We start from the raw sequence: 23,593 nt of genomic DNA on the forward strand, positions 1-23,593 counted from the left end.
CAAGCAGCTTGGACTTTCTCTGTGATGATTAGCAGATCGCTTTGCTTTACATTTAATCATTCATGTCATGCAATCTCAACTGAGCCTGTGTGCAGAGGGAAAGCAGACAGCCATCATTTGATCAAAATGTGCACGCTGAAGGATGGCACAGAAATAAAAATTAGAAATTTCAGTGACAGTATGCACCTTGACTTGACTAGAAAATATATAAAGTACAGTCAAATGTGTATTCCCTGTAACCAAACTGCACAGCACTTAGCCCCCACAAGTGTCTGATGTGGGTTCACAGTGGACAATAAATACACTGCAGAGCATTTACAAACTGAAACGACATGGTTTCATGTTTATTTTTTTATTTTTTACAATCTTACACTGTGGAAAACACTTTGACTGAGCCAGGTATTTGCAAGATCGTGAATTAGTTTCGCCCATGGACAAGAAATGAGTAGTAGCTGAAGCCGAAATGCTGTTATAATGTCCCTGTGTTTAAGGTTAGTACATATTAAAAGAAAAAGGTTATCTAACAAATTGCAATTACATTGACTACTTTCTGAATGATCAGCAACTGTGAGGAAAAAAAAGAGTGAATTTGAAAACTCCTGATGTTAGCATTTAACTGCTTCCTTGCTGATATTTATTTGCTTTATGATAGTGTTACACACAAATGTACAAACACTAATAGTCACATTACATTACTTAAGAATCAGGAAGATGCTAACATTAGCTGTTGTGACTTAGCTGTCATAAGCAAATCATTGAACTCATCTTGTTTGACTTTGAATTGACTCGATATCCCTCCATTGTCCTTTCAGTTTAGAAACAGCTCGATGATAATTCATCACCTGGGATGCAGCAGTTCAGCATTCTAACAGTATTTGATTGTGGTGACAGAGACCAATGGCTGCTGTGTGAATATGGTGAATAGCAGGCCTTTTATCCCTCACACGTTGTAGCTGTCAGACACTGTGATGTGTATTGGGAGACATAAATGCAAAACAATTCTCCTCCCTCTAAATATGAATTTATATGCAGCCTTTCCAGCAAAGCTATCTGTTTGAAAATGTATATAAGATTTATATCTAAATCCTCATCATCACTCTTCCAGCTGTGTTCCAGTGTATCTGCCTGTTTTTGATTCACACTGTACAGCAGCCCCAGAGTAAATCACTTTTTATAGATCTGATACATCACTTTCCCCTCACAAATCCTGTTAGTGCTACAATTTCGATTCTACCAGCTATTGTCTTTGCTATCGGCCAACCAGTGAAGTGACGCGTACAGGCTGTAACAATTATGTAACGTCACTGGGGAAACGGCCCGGCCCGGTTTGGGATTGTGTCTACATGGGGGATGCCTGAAAACTTCTCCTTGTGTTGTGCTGTGCAGGCCTTGCATGATGATTGAGTACGTGAGACAAAATCAGAGAGGATCAGGTTCTCTGTAGGTTGATGAGACTATATGCCCGTTTGTCACGTGAATGTGGCGCTCGGTGATTCTGAATGATACGAGAAGATGAAGTAGGATAATGCCCTCATAGTCTCCTCACTCCAGACTATTCATGTGCTTCTTTGAGCAGGTTTATCCTCAGAACTATGTCATTCAATTGTTCATTAAATGAAGGAAAAGCTTCACTAATCCATGGCTGTCTCCATCTGGGATGTGTGTGAGTTTGGCTGCAGACTGATAGATAAAAACAGTTTGGATATTGGTTAAAGACAACCTAAATCCTTCACAACAGGGGAGGAGAATAAAATCAGAGAGAGCTGCCAATAAAAGGGATGCAGATATGATACTATGCAGCCTCAGTAGACTCTGTCCTAATTACATTCTGCCAAAGGCGATCCTCCAGCCTAGCCACGCTTTATATCTGCTAATTGGATTCTTCTCTTTAGAGTAAACAATGTTTTTTGTGTGTTCCTGCAGGGCATCCTGGCTTTGAGATATTGGCAGAGTCACAGCTGCAGCAGCAGCAATTAAGATGGCAGAAAACGCCGGACTCGCAAAACCTGCACACAGAGTGATCAGAGGGAAAGTCATGCACAACTGAGCTGGGGCGCAATTACCAGATCTGAAGTAAGTCTGTTGTAGTACCACTGACTGTCTACAGGGGGCAGCAAATTCATGTGAAAAAACATGGTCATCTTATTATAGACGAACCCTCAGTGGAGATCACTGTGTCACCAAAGCAGTTAAAGCTCTGAATGTACGACCCAATGAATGAATACATTAAGAATACACTGAAGCAAAACAAGTAAACCACAGTTAAAACCACGGTCATCTCAAAATAAACAAACATGTGTCTAGTTTACGACTAAAAATACTTGTAATTTGCATGTCTAACAAGGCATCTCAGCCTAATTAGCCAGTGTATGATCAAAAGGATGATAAAGTCAGTCCCTCGCAGCCCTCAGGGAGTCGTGTAGGCCTGTGTGAAGATAAACTGATCCTCTTTAACCAGCCTCACTCTATCTCTTTGAGTAATCTCCACTTCCACCCATGTCTCTCTCTCTCTCATGTGAGTGCCTCTCCGGAGCTAGAGATTAAGCTGAGGCTTAGATTTATTCTCCATTAACACCTATACAGCCTCTCTGTTGTTTCATGTTGACACAATGTGTTGGGCCTGCTGCCTTCAAATTAACAGATAATCTGAAGTAATTTGAAGCAGCAACAACAGAGTGTAAAGGTTAAAGGGCTGGAATCGGGGGGGGGGGGCACTATTAAGGATGTATGTTATGCTGTGTCCTACAACAAGAAGTTTATAAGAGTTTCCAACAAAAAGATACCAGAGCAACTCTCCCCAACTCTGAACATGCACTGTCTGCTTATCAGTGCAAATCCACAAAGGGAAAATCTAAAGGAGGACACACACGCAGATCAGTTTCATTTTGTGTGTATGTTATTCCATAGAAATGTATTCATAAATCATAAACTATTAAAAACACGAGAAATTCCTACAGTCAAAGATCATTTCATTAAATTTATTTTTGTAAAAAAAAAAAAAAAAAAAGCATGAAGTGTTTCAAATACGGTAGGCCTCCAGGTTGGAAAAAAAGAGACGCCTCAAACGACCAGTGGGGCGGCTCCACTGGTAACAAAAATAAGCAAGAAATCCTTGCAAAATTCTTTGTTGTGAAGCATCAGTGTTTAAACTTCAGAACTCCATTCAAATTAACATTTTATTAGCTGTTTGCTTAAAGACTCATGTCAAAGAGCTGCCAAAGCACAAGTTAATACAAATCACCGTAGGATAAGGTAATTTCTGCACCCTTTTGACACATTTATTGCAATAAAACCAAAGCCAAAAACACCGCCTTTGGTCTAGGTACACATAAGAGCTGATGTTAGAAAGCAACAATACGAGACATAAAATTAATTGCAACCCGGATATTAACAGACTGGACAAATCTGCATCTGAGTTAGACTGTCTACAATATCTGTGTTTGCCTCACACTTTTCAAAATTAATTACAGTACTTTTTAAGATGCAAACTCATAGCTACGGTGCTTTGATGAGTTTCAGTGGGACTCAACAGCTTTAATACCCATTGTCACTTTTTTGTTGCCTCATAATCATAATCAATTTGCCCCCGCAAACCATTCTCTGTATCTTTCATCTTGAAGCCAAAATTCCTTGTATGGCAGTTTTCCATCTCCTTCTTTTTCTGTCTTATTGGTGGTTTGTAAATGTGTAGCCTACATAACACACTGCCATGAATATTGTCAATTATCACATGAACTTGCAAATCCACATACAAAAAATCATATAACGCTTACTAGACCTCATTCAAAGTGCCATCCAAAATTTAAATTTAAAAATTAAAAAAATTAAAAAAATTAAAATTTTAAAAGACTTTTTAAGGATTCACAGGGATGTGTAATGTAACAGGATTTACTGTTACATTGTTCAATCATATGCTACATCTCTAATGGGTAGATCAGTTGTCTGCTTAGTAACAGTATAACAGAATATGTGCATGAAATGAAGCGCTTTTAAGTTAGAGCTGAGCTCGAATCTGTGTCAAAGCAGAGATAACAAAGTTTTTTAAATGACCTCACAAACTCACAGCCTAGCAAGAACAGACACCATCATATCAATAATTTAAGCATCAGATTTATTTTCCTCGTTATAACCGTTCATTAGTCTGGCTGGTGACGAAGTTTGAATGACCTTGAGTTTTACTTCTAAGCTAGTGACGAGCTGATTGTTCCAGAGGACGAAGGTTATTGATGAGCAGGAAAATAAAAGAAATAGTGGTTATCCTCTGACATTTTTTGACAGACAGGGCTGGGAGGAATGTGGGACAACAAAAGGCCTTGTTGGTGTGAAACTGCACATTGGACTGGCCCCACAGGCTTCAAACAGATGGCCCTTGAATAATAAATATTAGGGAAAGGCTCCTTTAAATTGGATTACATTAGTGTAATCTTAACAGCTATTTTAAACCATTTGGAGTGTGCTATCTCATCACAGTCCCTTTTAATCCCTCTTAACTTTTGATTGTGTTCAAATTGATTCTCCTCACACAAATGGCCCCAAACCATCAAAACCATCCTCTTTTTTTCTCACTGCAAACTTACAATCACATGCACAAAAACTCACCCGCACATTCAAAAAAGAATGCTAATTCTTAGTCACACCTAAAGGGCCCAGCAATTGAAACAATCAAGTCATGACAGGAAAGTTACAGCTTTAACCAGAATTTAAGCAAGTTTACTTTACTATTTACCATATTTCGCCCACACCGAGTTCTAAAAAATAATTTTTAGAACTCAAAAGAATCGAGGACAAGATGGGGAATAAGGAATTCTAAATACGACGGGGATAGAAATGCTTATCATTTGTAAGTAATGTTCCCATCACGCACTCTTTGAGAGACCTAAGGATGAATAAATAGAAAACTCTACTTTTCAAGGGCTTAAAAAAAAGAATTCACAAATCTGAAAAAGTCCAGAAAAAATACTTAAAATCTGGACAATCACCAGGCCGACATCTAACTGGCCTCTGAGTTGGAGGTCAAAACAACAGCCAATTGCCTCTAATTGTTGTCCTGTTCATAGGGGCCATTTAGAGTTATTTTTCAAATATATTTTTTCAGTAAGTGATGGAGGACAAAGTTCACAGCCTCAGTTTTGTGCAAAAAAAACAACAAAAAAACGTTTTCTAGAGTTCATCTGGAGTTCATGAGACCTCAGCCGTCTGAGTTCAGATAATTCAAAAGTACGGTGTTAGAGTACTCAAATGGATGAAAAAAAGGTTCTTTGTACATGCCAACTGAACCATTCTACTTTTTGGCCACTCAGGGGCAGCACATAATGAAATCCAAATAATACAAAGTATCACATGATTGCAGAAGCACTAAGAAGCCCGTGCATCCATATAGTTTGCCATCCATATATAGATAAATTAGTAATCTGTTTTTTTTATTATTCATCTCATTATCTTGAGATTATAAAACTGGTTTTCCTAATACAATTGATTACTTTAGGGGCGGCTGTGGCTAAGTTGGTCATCTCTCAACCAGATGGTCAAGGGTTCAATCCCCAGCTCCTGCAGTCACATGTCCAATGTGTCCTTGGGCAAGACACTTAACTTAAGGTGTGACATGCAGTGTAAGAGCGCTTTGAGTAGTCTGTAGACGAGAAAAGAGCTATAAAAGCTCAAGTCCATTTATTATTTGTCTCATTATCTAAAGATAACGCTTGTTGTCTCATGATGATGGTTTACTTTCCAACCAGCTAGGAAACAAAACATAATGCAAGTTCCTTTTTTAGGCCAGAGAGCGATGCCATGCCATGCTGATATTGGTCTAATTAGGTCATTTAAGCCTCTTTCTGTTGGTTTGTGCTTTTGAAATTTTGGGGAGACTCGAAAAACAAGTCGAGATCTCGAGAAAACAACTGAAAATGACTAGTTCAAAAAACAACTGGAGTAAATAAATGTTTGGTTCCATATTCGATTAGGGCTTTAGTACATAATAAAGTGAAAAGAAAATGTTTGCCAGTACTAGCTCAGTGAAGTTTAATTCTTATGAAGTCGTCTCTTTTCTGGGCATCTGATGTATAAGTCAAATAACCTGCTTTTTTTTAGCTCTGTTTCCGTCAGGTTAAACCCTTGAGAAATGAATATCTCTTTTACGATGAATCAGAACTGCTGCTACAAAACACCAATAAGGGAATAAGAATGAATCAAAATGGCATGATAGTCCTCTGTAAAATATAAATACACGATAAGCCACTAAGTCTGACATCCAAGTGGACATATGATCCAATATTAAACTACTGATCTCATTAATCTTGGTAATACGACCTTCTGCATGAGAGCAAATAAGAAACACACAGCAATAAAAAAAAGTCCCATTGACTTTTAATTTCCTCTCTGCCTTTGAAAAAGCAGCAATATGTTAACCCTTCATCATTTCTGACAACACAAAAGCTGAATGATGAGGCTCAAGGAACATTTTTGTGATAAATATATCGTCAGGCTCGATGATTTGTAGAGGCCCATGTGTTATTTATCATTGCTGAATCTATTTAAAACTCTAATTTCCTGAACATTACAGCTTCATGAATATGTATACAGCCATTAATAACCCATTTAATACCCAGTTGTCTGTATTTGTCATTTGTGCGAGCCCACCAAGGGTTCAACCACCTTTTTAACCCTGTGCACAGGGTCCTCCCACTCTCCTTACGATGTTTACTTCCACGTATCATTGTGCAGTTAAAGCAGCAGAGGCATGCATGCTTGTGTTTACGCTGAATGCCTGGCAAGTCTTCTTACAGCTCTGACATTCAACACATTTAACCACAATGCCCTCGGAGCCGAACAAAAACACAAGACAGGCGAATGGGAAACGCAGAAACAGGTTTCTATAGAGAACGAGGGGAAGGAGAGCGCGCTGGGCTGAGGCTTTGATCACATGCAAATCACTCACACACAGGGGATATAGGTGTTTATGTGGGTAAACAAAGACTCTCATTGTAGCTCACTTTTGTGAATTATGTAAGCAGGGGAAAGGTTTACATCTGTACACATGGGTATTAATGCAATCTCTCTAGAAAAAGCTGCAGTTTGACTGTGAATCAGTGAAACAACAAGTAGTCCATGTTTTTCTTGTGGTTTCGTTCTGTTAGTTTGACTTGGACTAGTGGAAACCAGTGGCCTTTTGGGTTCCAGCTGTCTATCAAACTGTCCCCTGATGCCCTTGCAGCCAACTCTTGTGTCCCAGCGGCAGGGAATGAAAGGCAAACTGAGAGCTAATATGGGTCTGCAATGTTGCACAACACAGACCCATAACCACCTCCCAACCCAAACACCGTCTTCATCTTTGAAGAAGATATTTATAAACCATTAGTGTGGCAGCAGGGCGAGGGGGTTGGCTGTTTTATCTCCCAGATCTGTCATGTGTTACCCTGCACGAGGCGAGCTGCGATGAAAGACTGACAGCAAGGGCTAATATGGCCGCTGCTGCACAGGTCCAGGGTGGAGCACGGCGGCTGAGGCCCCCGGCAAACTTGCCTTGCTGTGCCACTTTACCGCTTTGGGGACACGGGGACGGCTTAATGCAGTGAGAACGTAATTAGAAGGTTGAGTGATCTGATTTCAGATTTCTACCAAGCTCCTCAGCTTAGAAAGGAATTACAGGATGGGGTTCATAATCCGTCAACAACATCAGATGCCTCCCAAAGTTCATCATGGGAGAGGTGGAGGGTACGAGGAATTGTGGAGGGAGAAACTTTTTATTTGTGTTTATCGGTATTGGGTTTCTGCTAATTGTCTGTTTATAGAAATGGTTTGACACAATGGGAAACATATTTTTCTTTTTTCTAGAGTCACAGGAGATTATACAAACCTCTCTAACAGGTTTGTTAACAAGAAATTACTTGCAGTAGCCAATTAGCCTAACTTGGCATTAAAAAAAAATATATCTAGGTTCTGTCAAAGTCATAGCCCGACCGGTAGTAAACTTTTCTTCTTTTACCAAGTGTTACATCCAAAAACTAGGATATACAAGGATGTCTTAAGTAACTAAATAAAACTACAGGTAAATCAGTGCCGTCTCTAGATAATTGGAGATAATGACATACGCAATACCCTCATACCAGTAGATCAGCCAAGTTATTGTCCGCTAAATACTTTGTTTTAGCCAACAGTTTCAACAAACAAGAAGACAAATACTTTTACTGAGAAAATTAGAGATTCTATACGCTAATCTGAGATAGCAGGCTGCTAGCAGTAGCATCATATTAACTATACAGACATGTGTACTTGTTTTACTGATTGCAGAAGAAGATTGATACCACTTCAAGTCGCTATGCTAAATCTGAAAAGTGACACACTAGCAATAAAACCTAGCTTAACAACCAGATAAACGTGCATACTGTACCAACCTGTATCTCCAAATGAAACCAAACAGCTAAAGCTAACTTCGTAACACTACAATTCTGGTTAGTTGTATGAGTACAAGGGTGTAAAATAATTCTGTAGTTTGATAGGTTTGGTGTAGAGATGCACTGGTTATAAAAATTCTGGCTGATACCGATGTTTTAAATAATAATTAAGCTGATTGCAGATACTGATGTTTTTTCCATGACTTCATTTGGTGTAAGACTCTCACAATGCCAACTTTAATCTCCAATTCTGGACATCGGCTCATGCCACATTATTTGCTGATAGGCCGATGTCTGTCAACGGTGTCAATATTGGCCGATAGCGATGTTTAACTGATCCATTGGTACAGCCCTAGTTTGTTGTTTCCTATGTTTCTTCCGTTTGTGCTACGCTTATGAATAAGCTTCTAGCTAAAGCCAAATATCAAGCTAAAAAATTTACATCTATCTTCTACCTAACTCTCCCACAGACACCAACTGTGCGTCCACATTTTGCTTCATGTCTCAGTTGGCCATGAAGTTAATAAGAAAGAGAAGGTCCAAATTTAACCTCCTACAGGTACTCTGGGGTATATCTAGCTAGTTCTGGTGTTAAATCAGACAGAGAATATCAACAACTCCCACAGCCAAGAACTACTCCCACTGCCCAGGTATAGATTTTACAAAGTGAAAACCAATCCATAAACCTGGCTTTGAGGAACCAAATCAATGTGATTCAGCTGCAGATTCTTTTCATGGATTGTGCTATTTGTTTCAAGGCAAGAAAAACTCGTTTAAACCAAATCCACAGCGCTACTTCTTCCAGAAAATGAACCCAAAACCTTAAATCTGATTTTACATGTTGCAATTTTGCTTATATATATATATATATATATATATATATATATATATATATATATATATATATAGAATGTTAGCAAACATTTTTTGCTTGCAGCGGAGTGAAGCATCATAAGACTTCATCTAGAATCATGTTAATCACATGAGAAATGTCAGAAAAATTTTCCTTTTTTTCCACCTTTTTGGTCTCCACCAACCACTCAGGGAAATATCTGAATCTTTAGTTTCTACATGCTCCACTATGCTAACCAGTTGCTAACTATGCTGTTTTTGGCCGAGCATTTAGTTTACTATAACAAAAAATAATAGTTAAAATGCACCAAGACAATAGTTTTATAATTTTGGGCTTCAAGCCATATAAAATCAGCTCAGAGACCCTCAAGCTGAAGAATTTGTCAGCACATGAGGGCTAATCGCTTTACAACCATCGTTAATACAGTATAAACACAGTGTAGAGTGACACCTTCTGATGCCCCAAAAAACACAAATGAAACTGTTGCTTTAAGATGTAGAAGGTTTACTTTTAATTCTGACCTCAAATACGTTTTTTTTAATGCGTCTACCCAAAATCCATTGTGCAAATTGAAACTACATGTTCCCTTCACCTCACATCTCTGCCTATATCTTAACCTTAAAGCCAGAAATGAGGTGATTAATAATTAACAATACCTGGTGCAGAAGCCATTACATAGGTGAAATCAATATTTCAAAATCCTAATTATAGCAAGTCCTATTAACATGTATTTAGGACGTGGAAGACTTCAATCACCGCTTATATATAATAGATCATGACACTCTTTGACATCTCTAGAACAAAATTTTTGCGGGAAAAAAAAGAATTTAGGATTAATGTTTGGAAAATAGTCAGAGAAAACATGCAATCAATGAATGTGAATCTGTGATGAAAGCTCCTCATGAAGGAGAGTCAGAGCTCAGATGTTGAGCAGTGACGGTCAGTACAACCTTTCTGAACTCTTATTTCTTCCTTATATCATTATATATCAACACATCTGACACTTGTAGAAGAGCTAAGGTGACCCTATTGTCATGTCCACCCACCAGCATGTCTAGTACAGCTACAGGGGCCTGGACAAAGGTGAAAGTGGCAGCTTGAATCCTATAAGGACCACAGGAAATACCTTGACCCAGTATGTCTCCCAGCTGAGCCCATTTCACTTTCTGCACATTCCTGTGAGAGTGTATTAAAGGTACTCCCAATTTTCGGGACCGTTTTAAAACGATCAGCAGTTTAGAGCACGTCAGACTGCAAAAAAGTAGATGTCTGATTCAATGGTGCAGCATTTATTACTCTGGGAAGCTATGAACCTAAAATGTGTTTTTATTTCAGTTGTATGATCACTCAAATGCAGTTATCAAACACTTGAGGAAAAGATACACAATGGAGAAAAGATGGTCACTCAACTGGAAAGTAACTGTGCATGTACGTGCATCACTAGATGATGCTTGTTGTAATCCATAAAGCACACTCTGCTGGTGAAAGAGAACTGCTAGAATACAATGATAATGAAATCAAAATTGACTAGTGAATAAATCTAGTAATATGCATATCTTAATTAAATTAGCCGATACATTTCACACTTCATATGCTAATATTGGCAGATATCGGCTGGCCGATTGGTCGGGCTCTTATTTTAAAATGTTGGTAATTTTGTTAATGGGGTTAGAATAAATTCAAGCATAACATGTAAATGTCAATATCAACATGTCCATCCAAACAGCAATGTGTCTTTGGATATATATTAAAGAACTCACTGTGTGGATTCTATTTTTTGAAAGTTTTATGTTTGGATTATCCAGAGTAACTTTTTCTATTACAGTGAGTGCAATTTGGTGAATTGACCCTTTAAGAGTTACTCTACCTCTGTCCCCATTTCACCCAAATGAATGTTGCAGTTCACTTATTTCAGCTCAACAGCAAAGTGTAGAGACAGACACAACCACGCTGTAGCTAAACCTGCAGCAGCTGCATGATTACACCGAAGAGACATGAGAATGTGTTTTTGAAACCATGGTGACCATCTTTGCAGATATATGTTACTGTTAAAAGAACTAGAAGAAACTAGTTTAACACTGGAGACTGAATATGATGCCTTAAAAGCAAACATACAGTATATGTTACAGTGATATAACAAAATATTTATATTGTATTTATATTACAGTTTAAATCTAATTGCTATTGTTTTCCGATCACATTATTAAAACCACATGAACTTCAGCTGTCAGGGCTATGGATTTTTTATTTCACTGTATATGTTAAATGGTTGTTAAAACTTGCAAAAAGTGTGTAACTGTGTTCAAACACATCCAGAAAGATGCTGCTACATTGCACATCAGTTGCTGTAAAATCAGTTAGGTCCATGAGCCGTGCAGATTGGAGCTGCAGTTATTGCTGTTCAGCACAGCTCAGTGCCTCTGCAGCAGTTTCCATTCTAGTAGTGTAGCACTGTTCATGTGTGACATTTCACCGCTGAGAGGAGAGAGTTGTCGTCTGGTTTTTTTTCGGCAGCACGCAAACCACAGGCATGATTAATGTGGCGTGGTGATTTGTACAGGTAATTCCACTATTGCTGTACTTCCCTGCTGTGCATTAACGGTCTAATGTGACACTTTATTGATCCCTGCAGAGAAATTTTCTTTTTACAGCGAGGTCTAAGTGCAGGGTCAGTAACAGGAGAGAAGCCCCACAGCTGCTAAAGATTCAGTGTTGTGATGAAAGATGTTTTGCACATGTTCAGCACAGGGGCTAACACTCGTGGCCTGGGGTTGAAGGACGGTCACCAAACTCAGAAAGCTTCCTGATGTTTCACTTTCAGTATTTTCACTAAGAGGCCATGCATGCGCTGGAGTTACATAACAATCAGTTTCAATATTTCACATCCTTAGGTCTTGTTTCAAAACTTTTACTGTAATTCCTCATAGCTAGGATTAAGTTATTTTACTTTATTAGTTGTACAGATAAAGATCTGCAAAGAAAATAGGACCATCAGTTACGTAAACGTGAATAAGTAAAAGTTCCAACAAGGACTAAAAGCAGTCATATTTCTACACATTGTAAAAATGAATGAAGAGACACACAATCAGAGTGGATTAATTAATCAGTTATAGTATCTGTGCCATGTTTTTAAGCTTCTGCTTACGAGATTCAAGTAGCGTGTATATGGTGTAGCATTCTTTGTGTTTGACAAGTTGCTACCATGGTAACCTCTCAATCAATCAGGACCGAGGAATAGACATGTGTGTTAAATAGGCCTGACAGTGTAAAGCTTTAACATATGGGATTAATCTGAAGACCTTAATTATTATTTTTATGCAAATTAGAGGGTCAGGGTGGGGGCTGGGTTGCCCGGACTACACTTGAAATTTGATGGCCACCACAGGGGCACAAAATCCTAAATCAACTAATTGGCCTGTATTCCCATAGGCAGTTAGTAGTTTTTTTTTAAAGCATTTCTGCATTTCAATGTGGTACATTTTGAGTATTTAAAACTTTTAAAAAGTAAAAAATACATACATTGCTTTTAGTTAATTGGTAGCAGTAGTGTTAAACCTCTGTTCCAAATATGGTCACTTCTGGCTTTTAAAAGACTGAAATGCTGAAAACTAGCCTCAAAACCAATCGCTGATTTTGTAGTAACTACGTCCATTTCTTATACGACCAAAATCAATCATTCCTATATCAAACATCTGTATATTATACTGCCCGAGTGAGGCCTCAGATTTTCCCTCTCACGTAAAAGCCCCCCCCCCCCTCCTGAAGTGACCTCATGAGTGGATCATATACTGACGACCTTTTTTATTCTAAATGATGCAAAAAATGCAGTTAAGTCTGATTGGACAAGGTTTCAGGGCAGTTACGTGGCCTTTTAAGATAGCTTTATTGTTGAGTCTCTCAATCATACAAAATACTCTGATAATCTGTACTTTATTCTGTTTTACATGACAGTAAAATGAGTATTTTGGTTGTGGACGGTCGACAAAAAAAGCAATATTATCAGCAAGATTTCATCACTGGCTTTAGGAGATTGTGTTTGGAATTATCAGTATTTCCTGACAAAGTTTATCAGCACATTTATAATGCTAATTAAAATAAAGACAAGTTGAAGCCCTACTTGAATGGTAGCAAATGTCATGAACCTCATCTTTGTGTAACGCAGCTGAAGACATGAGTTATGTTCAACCTGTGTGACCCTCTCGCAGCTCATGTTTCGTCACCTCTCTTGGAGATCAAACCGTTTTTTAAAATGGATTTGGAATTACAACCCAAACTAGAAAAAAAAATCAGAACAGAGATATGAAGAAATCGAACATTTATATTAAACTGTCAGCAGGTTAGCGGTGAGTGAGCGAGGGACAGATTGAGTGATCACGTTAAAAAGGCTTTTCTCTTTTATTTTATAAAAACTGACAGATTCCCAATGAACAACAAATAGCCTCATAAACACACAAAATAGAGACATGACTGAACTTATAATACAGCTATAGGGACTTGAATCACTCAGGATTTCTATATAGAAAAAATGGGAATGAAAAAGCTTCCTGTGCAATAAACACATGCCCACTCATTGAAGGAGAAACAACAGATACTTGCAATCTGCAAAAGAGAGCAGCAGTAATTTAGGCCAGGTGCGAGCAGCGTTATCAACATGGATTATATCAAAGTGTAAAAGGATTCGATGGCTCCCACACTCTGACATGACAGATTAAGTGAGAGAGGCTTTTAAGGCCTCTCGAGGGTCTGCCCCCGAATGCATTATAAACTCCGCTTTTGTAAAAGTGCTCCTCCTGGGTGGGGATTAGTCGGAGAACAGTTGCTCCCCTGAGACTGACCGTGCGCTGTCCCTGTGTAACGGTCAAAGACATTATGAGAGAGATTTATTGTGTTGTAATCCTCTCCAGCTACTTTACTTTTCTCCACAATATGCTGAAAGAGAAAAAAAGCTGATGGTGACTTAATGACGACAGACTCGACAAGAGTCTGCTCAATTGATCCTATTTAGAACATACAGTTAATCTGAAATATCACAGAGCTTGTTATTAAAATTTATTACATGTTTTGGTACCATCTGAAATCTGTGATTGACGCTGAGGATGGAGGTTGTGAAGTTTTGATGATCTACTGCAGCAAAGAAAGTTTCCTTGTTAACGTCATTAACCTGTGGCTTAGAATAAACACTGTTCTACTCTTTAAGGGCCTGGGGTGTTGTTTTCTAAGTGTCTTTTTTTGTCTGCCCTGAAGCTACAGAAACGTTTTTTTTTTTTTTTTTGCAACTTGGTGCCTCTGCAATTCACTTTAGTCAATCACCTAAAAGCCAGTCAGAGATTTACTCCCATCTGGCCTCTTGCTCAGTCACTCTCTTTTTGTTGTTGTTGCCTCTTAACACTGTTTGTTTTTGTCCTCTTTGGTCTTTTATTGTCTGTCATGATGACTGTACAAAGGAAACAGAGCTACAACTTGTAATAGGCAGTGTCTGCCTTCAGGACTTACTGTCTGGAGGTTATTGTGTTAATCACAGTTATGAACTAAATGTTGGAGACTGTACTCTATTATTAACCCAGTTTACATGTTTACATGGAGGGAAACCAGACGGATTAAAAGAAGAAGCCCTTCTCTCCTTTACAAGTCAGTGTTACCATCTAACACCCAGTGTGTTTCATTTACACACATCTTCCACAGAACACACAGTTTGTATTTATTAACAGGTATACTGTAGATGGACTTCCATTGAAAAACCCTACAGACAGGAGATTACTGACAGCTAATATGTTTAATCAGTGAAACCATACTTTATGACACCTTGAAGCGTTGATAATAATATTTGGGTGATCATCAAAAGATCATCACTGGTTACCAGCTTGTATTTGTTCAATTGAAACTGAACAAGAAGTCATCTGTTCTATAGAAAGACTGTAACATGAGTAGATGTGAACATTAATCCAGCTCATTAAACCTCTACAGACAATAATCTCACATGACGAAGATTTGAATCAGATGTTCTTCAATCCGGTTTTATCATCCACATTTGTTGCATTTCAAATCAATGGTACTAGTTTCATATAAGTCTGTGTTTAGTGAACGCACTAATGACAGGAAGTGAAGTTATGGGACTGTTCTAAGTATATTTTCATGCTTTTAAAATTGATATATGTAGGATTAAAACTCAATTTGAGGTGTGATGTTTTACAAAAAATCATAAAAAAAAAAATATGTATATAAAACCTCATCACAATGCTTTCATTAAATATGTGGTTCTGGTAAGAGTCCGGTTGAAAGGTCAGCAACAAAAGGGTTAAGCCTTCAATGTTCCCACCGTTCAGCAGAGCATTGATTCCTTTGGATGGATGAGGACAATGAAGGAGGTGAAAGTTGTGTTTGTTGTAGAGGAGGTGGTTATGGATTGAGAGGTAAACAGAGTCTTTGTGTGAAACACACGGAATAAAACGTGTCATTTAGTTCTGTGTGTATTGTTGATGTGTGTAAGTGTTAGGACCCTTAAGTGGCCCATAAACACCTGGCACACGGTGATTCTATCGACGCAGTGACTAAATGGCTCCTGTCGCCCTTTGACCTGGGCAGCCACACACCCACTCTCTGCTCCTTTCCCCAATCATGTCTATCTGCAACCGCCTTCCCAATAAACCGCCACCGTGTCTTAGACCAGGTCGCTAAGCTGCCTCTGTGTGCTCTAATCTTATTATCAGCCAAAGCTGGCTTTAGCAAGGGAGGGAAGAGGAGGGGTAGACAAAAGTCGTACACAAGAACAACATCATAATATGACCACTGTCTTTTGACTCCAAGGACAATCGCACTATTGTAGAGACACAAACCTGGTATTGAGCATGGCCTTAATGTCTTTACACAGCATGTCTATGTCTGACTGCTCATTATTTTTAATCACGTGACTGTGCCTTAGAAAACAGAGTCACTACTGTTCTTCCCTTGGATAATAAAGCATGATTTCTTTGACAGCACATCTTAACACCTTGAGTCTGCACCACTATGTGTTGGCTATTCATTGATTGTAATTCCTCTTTTATTTAATCTACGCTTTTTACAAGTATCAAATAATATAAGTCCACTAAAACAAGCACTCATTCAGTTTAATTCTAAGTCATTTTTAGTAAACATTTTTGAAATTCTTTCTCTTTCGAGATTCTGTGTTCTGATTTCAGGATTACATCCCTTTATTCGCCCGTCGAGAAAAAATTGAGAATTCTTCCTCATTTACCTGCAAATACAGCATCTTCAGGTTTATTTTCCAAAAGGGTCAAATGGACACTTTTATTTACAACCAAGCAATTTTGAGGACTTAGTTGGGAAATTAAATGCCCCTCTACACGCCAGAAAAGATCCAATATCTAACCTCAGTATATTCTTACAGATCTCAGGAGTTTAGCGCTAACAAAAAAGCCATCCAACATCCCATTCACCTGTAATTATGTTTCTGTGACCAGCAACGCTGCCATGTCCATTTGGATGTCAGACACATAAAATCAATCAGTGTTCGGCTTTGTGTCATGGAACACTAAATTGGGTGAAACAGCCTGCCTAACCTTTAGTTTGAAGCCCTTTCCAGTTTTCTAGGAAGAGAAGCGTGCACCCGAGGGCACAAACCATTTTCAAGGCCTGCATCTCAACCAATTAGGTCTAAGTGTTGGTAAAACGCTGCTGTCCCCTCATCACATCCACTCATCACAGAAGAGGCAGAAATACAAACACACTGTGGTATTCACCTTAAACTCAAGAAAGATATAGATAATAAGATACTCTCTTCAGATATACCTCTACAGATAGATCAAGGTAATATTTGAACTGCTAGCTTGACATTCTCTTTTGCTTTTCAAGTTATTTAATTGCAAAATAAAATGCCTCTCCTGGTGTTGCATTGAAATCTGTCTGCTCTTTGATAATGCAGCTCTGTGATTTCTGAGACTGCAACAGTTATACTAATTATCACATTTTAAATTCCGACATTAGAGCGCACTGATTTGAAGATCTAAGCACAGCAGTCAACTCCACTCGAGGATTTTTTTAGTGAAAACTCCAGCAGGATATCTGTCCACACTTTGTTCTGCTTTCCAGTAATTAGCCAGTTTCAGAGTGGAGGAGAGCGGATGAATTATTAAATACTTTCTTAAATGGTACAAAACCAGCAGATGTTTAAGTCTGGATCACTGATTAATCACAAACTGCTATATGAAAATGGAGCACTGGTTATTCTAAGGGCATAAAGAGCTATTTTTGTCTTTAACTGAATACTAATACATCTCTGTGGTTAAGTTAATTGAAGCAACTTACTAGAGAGTTTAACTCTTTAAAAAAGTCTTAAGAGCAGATGTTAGCCTCTGCTCTCATTTTAAAATCAAAGTGTTTCACTTTCATGTTCTCTAGACTGCAGAGATACTCAACTCACCTGTAATCTCGGAACCTACAGGCCATCATCGTCTATCATTGTCTGATGGACGACTGATGCCTCTGGGAACAGATGCAAATATCTCAGTAATCCCGGCAAAGCAAGTGGTTAGCGTTAAACGACCTACAAGGAAGACTCCCTCTTCCATGCGGCGTCTACGTCTGCAACGTTAACGCATGTCATTTCTAAATCATTAACATCCTGGAGGAGAGCCCGTACATCTGTTGGGTCTCAGTTCAACAATACACTGCTGGTTACACTCTGATTTTTTAGCTATCCACAGTGACTTTTTTTTCCTGCAGACACCAAAGCCTGCTGATACGTAACTGGTCAATACAACTAGAACAACAAATGTAGCACAAACAGAAACCAGAACACTTCCCATTCTGAAAATCCAGACCCCCGTGTACAGATTCTACATTTCTGTAAATAGATGAACACAACTGAAATACCAGCACGCCATTTGTGTTTACATAAAAACTACATTGAATACATATCTGTTAGAGTAAAAGTGTTAAATAAATTGCACAATAATCAGAGTTGATGAGGTTAACTAGTTGAAAAAAGGCTTTAATGTTGTTGTTGATTATTTCAGATCTCATGTGCTAGTGAACTGTTCTGAGTTGGTTCCAGACAGCATTATCAATTTGTTGTTTGAGCACATTTTCGTTAATTCTCAACATTATTGTAGGCAGTTTTGATGAGGCTTCTGATCTTATAGCTATTTCATTTTATTTGAAGGTACCTTTGCCGTTATCAAGGTCAGGTGGTCCCTACAGCTTGAATCTAATTTTACTTGATGGAGATCTTATCGCTTGTAGCTGCAGGCCCTTAGCAAATATAAACTACACGTTCAGAATTAAACATAACCTCTCACACCTCCTGGCCAGTCTCTCAGTTCTTAATGGATCAAAAAAAAAAAAACTGCAGTTTCGCAACCAATCAACATCAGCATCTCTGACCTTTTCAATGAGAAATACGATTTCAAACACTGACTTTAATTTGGCCGATTTTTCTCCGTATTTCTAAACCAGCTTTGCTCTTAAAATAAAGAAATCCACATGAATTGACTGACAAAACCTCACATTTGCATTGGTTAAGATTAAAAACCACTGAGACACTACTTTGTTTGCTCAGTATTCTCTGCTCACGTCTTTTTTGTCATAATTTCTCTCAAGCTCCAGCATCAAATCTACATTTCAGAGTTAGAAGATAGACGAGAAAGTTTATGACTTCTTCCTCTTGTCTGAAATGAAGCATATTTGATGTCAAGCTGTGCCGGTACAGGTGCCATGGTTACTGGGCTTATCAGGTGTGAGCAGGTTTCTAAGAAGCTGCTATGTTCGCCGGATCAATTTAGAGAACCAACCAACCTCTGGACTGGAAATAGAAATGATAAAATTCCCCCACTGAAAAAAAAAAGCTATAACGTTTAACCCACTGTATGGACCCTCATTTTTGTAACTTAATGCATGACTGCCTGCTGCTATGCTGAGGAAAATACAAATAAGAAAAAAATCATGTTTAGCTAATTTAATTAGAGAGTTGTTAAAATAATATAACTTACTTTTCTACTTTTTCACTCAGACTTTCAAACTGAAACTGATTATTTTGCTTTTGCTGTTTCAGTTGAAGCTGCAGAAAATGGCACCATGTTGAGTGGAAACAATACACTGTATGCATTGACCTTATGTGAATATAAACCAAGGGGTCAGCAGTTTTAAATATGCTCTGCATTGTCTCATTAAAGAAACTGATGAGCTCAGCAAAAACATAGCTGTTTGTTAAAGCAAACAGCTGCAAGTTCCTGAATATGCCAGGTCGATTTTCACTCGTGGATAATTCAATTAAATATTAAATATAATTTGACTTGTATAGCACATTTCCTTCAAATATGAACTCGATGTGCTTAAGGATAATATTACAGTGTTATTGGAAAAACGTGATCATTACTGCAGACATTTAAAAAAAAAAATGTTTTTCAATTAATGTCTTCTTTTAAATTTTTGGAGAGAGAACAGGAGGAGCGACATGTTTCATCATAAACTTTAAACATAAACTTGTGGCTTGCAATTGTGTTACTTCTACAGATGTCACAAACCATTTTTAATATGTTTAAAGCGATGTTTAGTTTGCATGACCAGCCCAGTGATAGTAACTCATGTTCCCCGTCTTAAGATGCCCTTAACTCACTTCACCGTGTAAAACAATCAGAGGCACACCCGCTCTGTAAACAGTCCTTAATGTCCCGTATTTGTGAGCACAGCATTAACAAGCTGATACCTGATAGGGGGAATACTGAAATCTGCCTCCCGTAAATGAACAGAGGTCGAGCATCCTGTCTGTATATGTGACAGCATCTCCTGTATGTCTATATTTTACATGCAGGCGAGACACAAACTCTGCATGTAAACCCATCAGCTCTGACTACTGAAGGTGACAGACTTTTCTTGTAAATTAGTTGTGGGAAATGAGAAATTGGCATCTTTTGTTTGTGTCAAACTACACCCCCCCCCCCCCCCCTCCCCTGCATTTCATGTACTATTTTAACCATAGATCCATCTAGAAGAACCCAGTTTGATGCAAAATGCTAATTCTTTTTGTTTGATCTAATTGTTTGATGTTTGAGCTCTTGCTCGGAAGCCTTTGTGTGAATTTTGTTTTGATCTTAATTTCTGAGTGAAAATGTCTGTGACAGAAACATTGTGTAATATATAGTCATTGTGTGCCTGTGAAATAGCGACAGAAGATATTTATTCTGAACTGTAAAAAAAAAACTCCTTTAATTCCACTTCCACCTGGACTGAGATACAGTGTGTGCAGAAAGGCTAATGTTAGTGATGTTTCCGTGTAGGAATGTTTCTTCCTAAACCTCCCTGGTCATACTAATGACATGTGTGGAGGCTTACAGACCGGGTGTCACATCAAGTGACGGTAGGGTCATTACATTACATGGCCGCATTCAATTCTCAGTCCTCAGTCGAAGAGCCAATTACTCCGGGGTTTGACGGATCCCTGAGATTATAAAGAACAGTCTGGTCTCGTATTCTGATTGGTAGGTTATTTCTATTTTGAGGGTCAACACCCCAGAGGTTTTAATTCTAATGGCAATTGCAGCACAACCAGAGGGACTGAACGCAGACAACATTTGATCCACAAATTAAATTGACGTCACAGTTGTAATAAACACTTGAGGAATGGAAAACAAAGCGTGGGGATTTATGGAAACGACAAAGACCAATATCAAAGGATTTGGTGTAACATGCTGCACATGGTAAGCTGGGGATGTAAAGCAAGGATAACTGTAACCTTTACATTATAATCCTCTTTTTGGGGGGCAAAATGTAGTCTCTCAAATTTCAAGGAAACTCAGCTTTTAGGTATGGAAGAAGGCAAAAAGAAGGCAATGTCAGTCATTATAATGACGAATGTTTTTAAATAAATGAGTGTTTCCAAATAAGTGAGTGTCTCAAAATGTTAGTTTGTATAAACATTGTACAGTATTTTCACACCTATAGCCTGTTTGCTTCGTTGTGATTCAGATGATAAAATGATACACTGTTATATTTAAAGTGGGCCAAAGCACACACAAGTGCAGGGCTGTCCATACGCCATTACATCACAACTCAATTTTTTATCATTTTGTGTAGAGATCATTTGTTATCATTCTGATAAGGTTTACAACATTTTGTATTTCTGACTTATTCAGAGTTCCTTTGAGATCATTTTTCATCACATTGGTGGTAAAAGGCTTCCATAGTTGGGACATTGCCAGTGAAATGTATCCAATAGGAACCCATCATATCTTTAGCTAATTAAATGTGTCCGGGTATTTTTCACTTTTACCACAAACATTGACCTCACGGCGGTGATTCAGGAAAGTCATTGTCTCACTAAAGTTATGAGGATTTATTGTACAGGAACAATGAATGTCTGTCTGAAATATCACAACAACCACTTTGATATTTGATATTTCAGTCGGAGCTAAGAGACTGCCACGGTGATTTTGATATATTAGAGCAACGTTTTTGATGCTGTTAGAAAACCCTACTGTATTTAAACCAAGCTTTTTCTTTTTTTTTTGCTGTCCCTGTTACGTAAAGAAATAAAAAGGCAAGCTTTCCTTGAAGAGTGCACTACATGAGAGTAACATTACAGCGTGATGCAGTTTTAATCTGTAAGAAGGAATAACTACAGCCTGTCAGCCTGAGTTGCCTCAACGGCAGGATTGACATGAAGGACCTTCTTTAGCCTCCCATAACCACGCCTGAAGCCTGTAAGGCCAGGTTACACCTCAGATGACAGCATTAATCTGGCTGCACAAACCCTCCCCTCCATCTGCTGAGACGGTCGAGCAACAGGAGAAAGGAGCAGGGATGCCTCTCACTCCTCAATGAATACTAATCTCCCCCCGCTGCTCAGATGACACCATCCTGCCTCAAAACACACCAATTTTACCCTTTCACTGGGCCATCACCCACCATTTTAAAACTAACCTATCACCAGTTCAGCACGGCAGAAAACCCATCCAGCCCTATGACACCACAGGAAAGAAAAAAATCCATCCCTTACCACTTCACTAAGAGAGCCAGGCAGCACTATAATCTTCCAGCGTCTTAGTGCAAAACTCATCTGCTGCCTCCAGACAGCCCAGTTCCTACCTGCACTACAAAGTCACAAGAATAAAGGCTTTTTTTTTTTTTTTTCACAGACCAGCAGTTTTCACGCATTTTACCCTTGAAAATCAATCTTCCTTCTGGGATAAAAGCAAACATTTTAAAATGCTGATGAAACAGCAAGAGCAGAGAGTTTAAAAACCTCTTGCAATCACACTTTTGACGCAGCTTTTCACTTAGAAGATCGGAGTAATTGTGATGAATTGCAAAAAATACCTGAAAATTAATTTCAGCAAAGTTAACACTGCTGTCTGGAGCCGCGAACAGCAGCTTTAATAGGATTTCTTTGTCTCTGACCTCGAGATTAATGCCTCATGGAAAATCAAATGTCACTGGAGACGACGCCGCCGTTATGTTGTGTATGTGTGGGTTTGAATGCTTCGCCTCTGAAGTTCACACACTGGTTTCAAACCCAGAGCAAAGGCCTCATTTAAAGAGGGACTATTCCTCATTAGTGTGTGCCACTTTCCCAGGGAGCACCTGGTCCAAATGATCGCGACCCTCGCCTACGCCTATAGGGTGGAAATGACACACTCCTCTGAGATGCATCATTTATGGTCTAGGATCAGCAGGGGAACCGAGGCTGAGCGCAAATGCAACGCCGCTCATTTGGATGCTTTACAGAACGTCTGTGATTCAGAGGCGGTAATGGTGCGTCTAAAGAGCCGAAAGAGCAATCTAATTGGCTGAGGGGGAAGACAGAAATGTGTCCTGATGGTCTTGTCTCCATGGTGGACAAACTGGACAGGTCACCGGTGTTCACAATCTTTAGCTGAGTGAATTCAGAACCTGAGATGGAGAGGTGAAAATTCAACGTACCATTTGCACAAAATATACAGCGGCTGCTCTCTCCTACACATTTCTATTTAATACTGCAGATGTTGACTCTGCTGCATGGACGCTTCCGCTTTCCTCCCACGCACAAGTTAACAGGTGGTCTCTTAATTGCCAGTAGGCGTGAATGTGAGCATAATAAGGTCGTCTGTCTCTATGCGTCCACCATGTGACTGACTGGCGACCTGTCCAGTCTGCACCCCTGCTCTCGCCCAATCCAGCCGCCCAGAGACCCTCTGAAGGATAACTGGGTAAAGCTAAGAGACAGATGGATGTAGGAGTGTGAATCATTAGGGAAAAGATTGACCCTCTCTCTCTTTTTTTCTCTCTTAAAGTTATGTTTTATCATGAATTCAGAGATTTAGAATATGTAGTAAATACAATATTTACATTCAGAATCATATATACAGCTACTTACAGT

The 23,593-nt window shown here is 38.8% G+C and overlaps 1 protein-coding gene across 1 annotated transcript in view; it reads right to left on the minus strand.

The window, feature by feature from the left end:
* The window catches only part of esamb (endothelial cell adhesion molecule b), a 46,648-nt gene that overhangs the window by 13,849 nt on the left and 9,206 nt on the right, over positions 1-23,593 (minus strand). The window lies entirely within an intron of this gene.

Source organism: Labrus mixtus, chromosome 9, assembly GCF_963584025.1.
Source record: "Labrus mixtus chromosome 9, fLabMix1.1, whole genome shotgun sequence".
Classification (NCBI taxonomy): Eukaryota; Metazoa; Chordata; class Actinopteri; order Labriformes; family Labridae; genus Labrus; species Labrus mixtus.